The sequence below is a fragment of the Acanthopagrus latus genome, chromosome 17, assembly GCF_904848185.1.
Source record: "Acanthopagrus latus isolate v.2019 chromosome 17, fAcaLat1.1, whole genome shotgun sequence".
Classification (NCBI taxonomy): Eukaryota; Metazoa; Chordata; class Actinopteri; order Spariformes; family Sparidae; genus Acanthopagrus; species Acanthopagrus latus.
In genome coordinates, this window is record NC_051055.1 from 22,126,058 (window position 1) to 22,136,196 (window position 10,139).

Sequence of the window (10,139 nt, forward strand, 5' to 3'; positions counted from 1 at the left end):
TGATGCTGGTGGTAGTCTTCTTGGTTGATATATTTGCACAAAAGGTGACCCACCCCCCCTCCTCCCTCCCAATACAACCCCCTCCCTCCCTCCCTCTCTCTCTCTCTCTCGCTCTCTCTCTCTCTCTCCCTCCACCTCACTTTCAGTGAAAAGACCTGCTTGACTAATCGCGTAGGTCTGCTGGGCCCTGCTGGATTTTCTTTTTAACAGAGTTAAAAGTGATTTTATCATGAGGCTGTCTGACTCATAGCAACTCCACGAACGTACCCTTTAGACAGAATAACTCAAGTTTTGAGCCCAAAGGAAGAGATAGAAAAAACAGGAGGGAGAGAATTCTGTAAGAACACATTGAAGTACAGTATTTCTTCTTCTGCTTATTCTTCTTCTTATCCATATTATCCCAGAAATACAGTTATTTATGGACTTATTTATGGAATATGATCATCATAGCACACTTTACAGCTTTTTAATTTCATGTATTGTATTACTTCAAGTGAGTCGGGTGCTGAAAAAATTCTTGTGGAGAGAGCGGAAGTCATGCGTCTCTTCACCCGGCTCTCTATTAGCCTTAAAGGACATCGCCAATAATTAAAATTAGGTCATTATCACCTCCTTGCCAGTGTTAAGTTGGGCGGAGTCCTTGAAATATTTCTGGAGATTCAAAGCAAAACAGCTTTGTGGCATTCTCCTAAACAACTAGAGCAAATTGGGACAATCTGGTTCCACACAGCTCATCCGGCGCAATCCAAGTCTCTGGAAACCCCGAGATTCCAAATCGATTTGAAAAAGATGTTATTTACGCCGTTTCAAAAGCTGTAATCTTCGCTGTAGCTAAAAACTGAAAGCATTAGCCATTAGTCAGTCATGCCACAGGTGGGCGCACAAACCCCACTGTACGTAGAGGTCATAAATAATGACTTTCTGAATTTATTTGCGATCTTGGGGCTTTGGGACACTTGGGTTACACAAGACGAGCATAACATTTAAAATAAGTCCCGTTTACTTCAGTTGTTGAGGAGAAAGCTAACCTGCCACACCAGATGGTTCATTTAACACAAGGGTTTGTTTCGCAAATCTGCCTGGGAAGGAGCTTTCTGAAATCCATCTGTCTATAACTGTCGGTCACAGGCGAACTTCAACCAATCAGATCAACAGTATAGAGCTCCACCAGCGGTGCCAGTCGCTAAATCAAACTCTTAGGGAAAGCGGTCGGGAGAAGAGTGAAAACATCACTTCCATCAAAACAAGCCTTCCGTGCCACTGTTTGCTCTTCATTTGGTGAAGAAATATTGTCCTGCTATGATAAATCTGATACTACGGCATCCTCCACTTTATAACTTTTCTGGGGCCACCAGTGTTTACAAGATGACAGTCTCTTCTCGCCATCGTCACATCTATATCACGCTCGTAGCCTCAGCTTCAGAAGTGTTTAGTGGACCTCAAAACTTCACCCGACTTTCCATCGGCATAAGGCTGAGTAGATAAAAAGTTATTTTTGGGTGAACCTGTCCTTTAATTCAACAGGCTATAGAACCGTTTACTGTTCATTAAGTAGGAAATTGGAAAAAGACACTTTTACAACTCTAGACACAGGAAATGATTTTCCCCCCTGTAGCCTGAGGCTAGTAAATTAATGTGGAAGGTTACTAATCATCATTCAGAGGTCTCGATCTAAACTAATTGGTTGGAAAAACCCATCTCTCATTAGCCACTTTGTTTCATAGACAAATTTCCTGCCCTGTTTAGACCTTAAACATGCATCTCCCCAACCTGCTTATATCTCAGATAATGATTTTCATTTTCAAAGCACCTAGAGGCCGTTTCTTGAGAGTGGGCTAAGCTGTCTGTCACTGTCAGACATACCATTCATTCCTAGACATGTAATCCCTCCAGAATCAGTTTGGGTATTTACAGGGTATGGCACAGGCTGTATATACAGTTATCGTGAGTGGCTAAGTGGCTTATTCTCAATGCTATAATACCAGTCTGAGTTGCTTGCAGTGGGTATTGTGTGACCCACGGAGCTGATTCAGGCCAAATCCTTTAAGCTAAGAAGTTTGAAAGCATAAACAGATGTCAGTCAGTCCGTGATTAGACGGCCTAATGTCGCCGTCCAAGTGCACGAAGCGAACATGTGTCTCCCTGTAGTTGACGGTGAAGCAGCGCTCAATGATCGGCACGCCCTGCAGGTAATAATAGACCCTCGCAGAGCATTCAAAGAGCACGCATTCCAGACATAGCTGGCCCAAAACAGCTGGTTAATATTTTCTGAGCCCTGTTTCAAAGAAGCGAGGTGGTACTTGCAACCTGCTCTGCCGTGGAGCACACGGTGCAGTCTCCCTTATGGATGGGATCTGACAGTTGAGCTGCCTGGAACTCACACACAGCTGTTGTAGACATAAAGAAGATACTGGAAGGAGTTTCTAGAGGCTACTGAGACTTCTAACGACACTGAGGCAGCTAGTTTACCACCTTACTGTTTTGTTCTCGGAATCTCTTTCTCTCTTCTCTATTCCCGGCTGTGTCAGCAGGAGGGGTAGAAAAAAGCCCTCTCACATCAATACGGCCACATGTCCCTGTTATCGACCCGGTCATAATCATTGCTCCGTGCTGTAGAGACATGAGATCCACTAACAAGTCCTCTCTCCTGTGGTGAAGGACTTACCGCAGGGGTAACCCTCACACTGCCTTACATAAGCCCTATATCATGCCGCATAGCTGTAACTAATGCTGATTTAGCCGAGCCCAGGGTATTCTTACGTAAGGCCTTTAGTCATACAGTAGCTGCGGCTTTGATTTACTGTATCGGTTCATTACCTAATGGAGCTGCAGGAGAGGAGAGGAGAGGGTGAGGATGAGGATGACGAGAGAGGGTGAGGATGAAGATGAGGGGAAGGATGGAAGGGGAAGGACACAGAAGAGGATTGTAAAAGAAACAGGAAAGGAGAAATGAAAGGAATATAAGAAGCGATGGGGAGGAAAGGGATTATTTTAGAGAGGCAGGAAAGGCTGGAAGACTAAAAAAGAGTGAGGATGAATCCTTCCAGACATTTTCTCGACAGAAACTCCCAAAGTATTTGCTGAGGTCGGTCTCGGTGACAAGCAGCTGCTCATTGTGCAAGAGTTCAGCTTGTCTAGGCACACCGGGTGGAGCAAAGGTGGAGCAAAGGTGGAGCAAAGTTAGGCTTGAGCATCACGAGGAGGTATCTCCATCCCCGATGTGTAAAAATGGTGGCAGACGAGAGTAGTTTTAAAATGGCGGGGTTGTCATCGGCTTTAGACGGACTTTGTTTTGTGTGCTCTGGCATTATCCACCGTGTGCCGATCACTGGTGAGATGCTATTATTTTGGAACCATGTTCCCCGTGATTGGCATATAGATTATATGTTTTCACTTGAACGCTATCTTTGTGTAAACAGAAGTAATCATACCGTTGTGATCACTAAATAACACCAACAAGCTGCACTTATTATAGCTGTTCACCTTTGTATATTGCCAATGTGCTGTTTTGTCTCATAATACCTGCTGAAAGAGTTTAAATTCATTCAACCCATTTTATGCAGCTTACAGGGGTCCAGGGGTGTCAGTTATAAAAAAAAAAAATAAAAAAAAAAGTGCTTTTGAGTTCCACACAATCCCTCCCATCCGGTGAAAATATGATTTGCCTCCACACAATAAAAGCACTTATGCCTCTATAGCCCTCAGCGGTGGCACATTAACCATCTATTTCCCTTTCCACAGAAAACAATGCAACACATTTATAATCATCACCAGTGTTTTTTTTTCTCTCCACACTGAATTTCAGGTCACACTTTATGTTAGCTACTGTTATGCTGAAGGTTATCAGCAGCGTCACAGCACTGGGTTTGGTGTCCCCCCTTAGGAATTGCTCTTTCTCTCCAAAGTTGACAGATCAGATTTCACAAAGGACTGTGGGCATAACCCTTGCTAACTTGCCATGCACCTTAAATTGAGGGCACCTGCCTTACAACATCTCTTTCTTATAATGTCAGCACAAATGACCACTCAGTCAGTAATAGCCTTGGACAAAGAGAGAAAATTAAATGTTTTGGAACACAAGATCACAGTGATGGTTGAGGAGACTGAAGCCAGGGAACACCTATTATTTGGTGAGTTAAACAGTGGGTTGACAAACATGTAGCTTGGGGGTGTGTCACTGCTACACCTTGTTCATTAAGATCAAGCAATGTTCACCACAGACTCCGTATAAGCTGGGTTAGGGTTAGGGTTAGCAGGAAAATCACTCATGTTAATAGACTTTGTTTGTAGATAAGATCATTTCAACGTCAAGGTAAGGCGTCTGCTCAAGGTCATCAGAAACTGATCGTGGGTCCATTTTAGAAAACGAGGCTCCAGGTTGCTAGCCAGTTGCCACTTGCCAGCTCCCCACAAGGACCTTGGTACATCCAAAGGACAGGTGTGATTTATTCCTCCAGTGTGCCCCACCTACATCCACAGGGAGACATCGAAACATCTGAAACACTGCCAACTAGCTGCTTTTAAAAGAGCAATAGAGCAACTGTTCTACTTAAAGCAGCCCCTGGACCACGTTCCTTGAATCAGTAAATTAATTCTCTCTACTATGCAAAGTTCATGAACATATAAGAGGGTTGGAGCGTCGACTGATAAACCAGGAGTATTGCCTTGGGGTTAATCTCTCTCTTTATTACCACGGCAGCATGGTAGAATGTCTCATCGGAGATGCAACACCAACCTGCCTGTTGATCCCACTTTACATCTCACAGTCACCAGTCTCAGTCACACTCGGACACTTCAACTCCTTCACTTAAGACAGCAACGGGCTCTCAACCTAAAGAGGGCCTTTCACAAAAGGTGCTTATTCTCCTCACAACTGTTTGACAGTAGACTGCGAATCACTTCTTTGTTTCCGTAAGGCAGAACTCCATCATCAGCAAATACCAGAGACGCAATGCTGAGATCACCAAATCGGGATACTCCTCAGTCCTGGGCTGCAATCTCAGCCAGAGACGCTTTTCATTAATAACAGAATTGGTGTTCAGGCAGATCCCAATGACCACAGAGAGTGACCTTGACTTTGTATGGACACAGCTCCTACTCTGGTTATATAAAGACCACATGGCTCATGTCAACAGCCCTGTCACCTGACATTCCATATTCCCACAGCCCCCCCTCACTCAAGAAACCCTGGGGGACACAGTCATGAGCCTTCTCCAAGTCCAAAAAAATGCATGGAGACAGGATGGTTGAACTCCCATGAACTCTCAGTATGCTTAATTCAAAGCTGACCCACTGTTCCATAACCATGACTGAATCTCTATTGTTCCACCTTAATCTGAAATTTGATAATTGGCTGGATGGACTTTTCTAGCACCATGGGAACAAGCTTTCCTATGGAAGGGGAGCCATGTAATACCCTGATAGTTGATGCCAAATCTGGCATTTTGGTCAAAGATGACTCATTTAGACCAACCACAACTTTCCACAGTTTCGCTTCTACAACCAGAGAAGTTGCAGTCTAAAACCAATATCTGGTGTTTCACCGAGGAGAACCAAGTCTGACACAGCATAAAAACAGCAGGAAGCACACAAACCCTTACAGCATAGCATTCACCAACTTGTGGGGTGTGGTTCAGTTGCTGCATGCTAAAGCTTATTTTGCAGAGGCAAAATATATCTGAGGCTGGTGAGAATGTAAGTTGTTTCGCAGGTATTTGGTCAGGGACTACAAAAATATTGGACGGAGCTAAATTGCAACCTGGTAATGGGTTTAAATAAAAAAGTAGGAGTACTCATGATTTGCAGTTTTGAGAAAAAAAGAATCCAAATCGATCAAATAGTTTTTAATTCTTTGCATTCTTTTTCCTTGTCAGAACTCGATGCCCCCATCACCCACAATGCAACTAACCTGCAAACCTCCAGCAGAGGTGAGCAGGCAACTGAGGTCTGATAAAGTTGTTTCTCACCCCACAGCCCCAGATTGTTTTTCATTTTCAAACTTATATGATGTCTTCCTTGCTTCTCTTGCAGCAACAAGGCTTTGAACCTATAAGCAGACTTTGATGTGTAAAATCTGTTCCACTTTAAGTGATCACCAAAGTTATTACAGTTCATCCCGAGGGAGACATTACTGTCTGTACTAGAATTTCATGGCAAAATATTTAACAGCCTTTGAGACCTTTCACTTAAAACCACAAAAAATGTCTCAGTGATGCTAGAGGGAAAGTCAGGGGATCACCAAAAATCATTACGACACATTGTCTGAGAATATCTCAAATGTTTACTCCAATCCATCAGTAAATATCATGAGGGAAAACTTTGATCTGCTGGTGCTTTCATGAGGGAAAGGCTGGAGATCATTTGGATTCATCCTGTGGGCACCATGAATGTGTAAAAATAATCTTTTCAATGCATTTTACAACCTCATGGTCAGGCATCTCTATAGTCGTGAGGATTCATCCTCTGGGAACCATGAACATCTTCATAAATTATCAATGAAAGCCACTGAACCATTTTTCAAGTGAACTGACTGAGAGTTAGACATCACAATCCACGACCTTTCATGGTATTTCAAACAACTCCACGGTTACTAAAATTGTATAGAGGTCATAACAGGCAAGCAGACCCTTAGCAAATCTGCTAGCACTGATACTTGTCAGCTTTTTTAGACTTCAACTGAAATAAAATCATGCAGTTAGATGACACTCGTTGCGGGTCCTAATGGGCAAATTGTCACACCTTGCAAAATATAAATCAGACAGCCCACTTTATAGTCCCTTGTTTTCTCTGATTTACCACCCCCACCCCATGTCAGAAATTAGGCTACCTGACAGGAAGAATATTTGACACGTCAGCCTAAAGCGAGGGGATAAAGAGAAACAGAGACGAGGAGACACTACAAAGGGAACGGAGATGTGTAATGAAAGAATAATGAAGAGAACAGATTAGAAGTGGAGGAGGAGGGGAGCACTTTAATTCCAAAGTCAGGGGATGGGTAACATATTGCCCCGGGGAATAATAGCAAAGTATTGGCAGAGAGAGAGGGGGAAAAAAAAACGAGTGGGAGAGACAGAAAGTGAAGGTAGCTGTAATCTCGTATGAATTCTCATGTCTGGTCTCGGCATCGCAGGGAAGAATGAATGAAAGATGCGCCGGGGCTCCATCCATCACTTCCCCCCATGATTCTTTGATCTATCCCTTTGTTTCACTCTCTTGGTCTCCCTCTCTATATGCACCCTCCATCTCTGTCCAATCTAATCTCTCCATATATCTTTATTACCCCCCCATCCCCTCCACTACCCTCGAGCTCTCATTCTGTCTTCTTTCTTGGCCTCTTTCCTCCTGGCCGAGTTGCAGACGATCACACAGCTGTTTTCCAGGCATTGATACATTGCAGAGGGTTAGTCACAGTGCAGGAATCGTGCAATGACAAAGCTTTTCTTCTGGAAATTCAACACCGCTGCACGATAGTTGACAAGCCGCATTTACATGCTCTGATGACCAATAGACCACACAACAACGGAGTCATTACGATGAATTAATTATGATTCATCCTAACATTATTTACAGTTCTCTATCCCCTTGTTTTTTTTGTTACCTGCCTCAGATGCATTGCTGGATAACTCCATTACTTAACCATGGGCGTAGGTTCTCCTGATGACATCACTGCTACATGAGAAAAGTTGCTGTTGTATTGTTCGTATAACCTCTTTGATGCCAATCTACTGACTAGTATCTATCAGCAGTGGATTCACAAAGGACCCAGTACAACTTGGTGGGTGAAGCCACAAAAACCCCACAAGACATCATTTGATCTGGCCAACCATAGCATGAGAACAATGACTACAAGCCTGGACAACTTTATTGAAAAAGTTTCACCGGACTTAAACACCTACCACATACCTCGACATGCCTTCTCAGGTTTCAAAACGATATGCTCTGGCAGGTGAAAATTCTTCACCCTACTCATTGTTAATACATTACAATTGTAATGTTCAAACTGAACTGCTCATTAATGAAAAATGCAGCTAGCACTGCGAACTTGACAGGAGGAGGTCTGTTATATTTTAGAAAAGAAAACATTAATCTGCTGGCTTCACAGGTATATTTTACAGCAAAGAGCAACAGGACCCTTCATAGAAATGTCCCACTGAGCAAAGACACCTCCAAAAGAGTCATTTTCACATCTTTGTCGAAAATTCAAACAATGTCAGCTGAGCAGCCAGGCAGGAAGTTTTTATTCTGTATCTTTTATAGACGTTTTGCAAGTGACACCCTTACAAGCTTCAAAATGGAAGTTTATATACCGTCATTTCAGATATCTTTTAATACCCATGACAGACATCCAAATGGCAGCTTCTTGTGTTTCAGAATAAAAGTTGTTATGACATCTTCCTTGTACTCACTTTCAGACGTCCCCGCTGCACTCCTCCATGGTTGCTGAGGACTCCACCTCACTACATACGAGGCTGAGCAAATCCAAAATTCAGTACAACGCCAGCGGCTGCTGTTGTAAAGATCTCTGATAGCACGTGCCACCTGCAGACAGATTGCTGAGGTAATGTATTTATATGTGATTTCATATGTGATAAATGGGATTGGACACAAGCACAGGAATTTTATAATAACTATAAAAAAAAGCTCACTGCAGGTAGTCTCATTTCATTTGCTGCTACAGGTCATTTAGAATCATCAGAGGAATCACAAGACTGTCTCGTAAACACTTAAATGTTCCTCACAGTCACTTTAACTTGAGTGGTCTCCTGCCTGCATTAACTGTTGGTCATATTGAATGTATTGTCAAGACCTCACCACCTGTTGCATTGCTTTACAGACTCTGTGGCTTGATGGTAGTGTTTCTGACTCTGGATTACAAGTGTTGTGTGTTCAAATCAGGTCAGAGTCAAGCTGGAATACTTCCCTTGAGTGAGCAGGAAGGCAATTAAAAAATATATCACCCTGTCTATGTACTTCAATTAATCACTACTTGGGTTAATGCCTGTTTGGGGATCTGTGTTATGGACTCTGTGGTGCAATGGTACCAGATCAGAAAGCTGCATGACAATATCAAGTCCTGGTTATTTTCTAACTTAAGTCCTAATTTCTGGTAGAATTGTCCAACTGTCCTTCTATCAGTTTGATTTTGAAGACAAACTGTGGTTCTGACTCAAGATCAGAGCGGTGCATGTTCAAGATATTTCTATCAATTTATCACCAAGAATGTTTGGTTTGTTAGCCAATAAGTTGCCGAGTTGACAATGTGCGTCTGACCCTAACCCAGATCAGAACGGTGCGTGTTGAAGTATCACTTAATCACCAAGAATGTTTGGTTTGTTAGCCGATAAGTTGTCAAAATGCTGTTCGCCAAAGACTCTGTGGTGCAACGGTAGCGCGTCTGACTCCAGATCAGAAGGTTGCATGTTCAAATCACGTCAGGGTCATTTTCTAACGAACAGCTAGGACAAACATCCAACACTTAAGTCACTGACCAGTCTCTCTGTGAGTTAGCTCTCAAAGACTGACTGTGGTGAAATGGTAGCATGTTTGACTCCAGATCAGAAGGCTGCATACAGGGTCAAATCTCTAGTAAGAAAGTAACACAATAATGGTAGCAAACGGTTGAGTGAAAATAATAAAAAATCATACTCACTGTTAGCTCATAATTGGACACGATGTCAGCCAAAATGGTTTGGCACAATGGCAGCACGTCTGACTCCAGATTGGAAGGTTGTGTGCTCAAATCACATCAGTGTCAAGCCCCACCATTTCCTTTATGTGTGAGAAGGAAATGCAAAAAATATTTTCTCAACCATGGTATGTGGGGCTTATTGTTTATCTATGAGTGTCTGGTTTGTCAGCTAATGACTGGAAGAGAACTGGCTGTCTGACTCCTGCATGTTCAAAACAAGTCAGGGTCAATGTAGAAATACATCAGGACTCAATGCATTGTTAAGTCCTTCCCACCGTTTGGTGGGTTGTTTTACAAACTCTGGTGCAACAGTCGCATGTCAGAGCCAAGATCAGAAGGTCAAATAAGCAAATGATGTCATTATCTAACTAACAATCTGATTTGTAAGTAGTCCAGTATTTGATGTGAGAATGATTCTGAAAGATGTAACTGTATTTAAGAATCACTCATT

The 10,139-nt window shown here is 42.8% G+C and overlaps 1 non-coding gene across 1 annotated transcript; it reads left to right on the forward strand.

Moving 5' to 3' along the window:
- Window positions 1-9,368: 9,368 nt before the first annotated feature.
- On the forward strand, window positions 9,369-9,440 carry trnaw-cca. The gene has a single exon. It is a non-coding gene; the product is annotated as a tRNA-Trp (tRNA).
- Window positions 9,441-10,139: the final 699 nt, after the last annotated feature.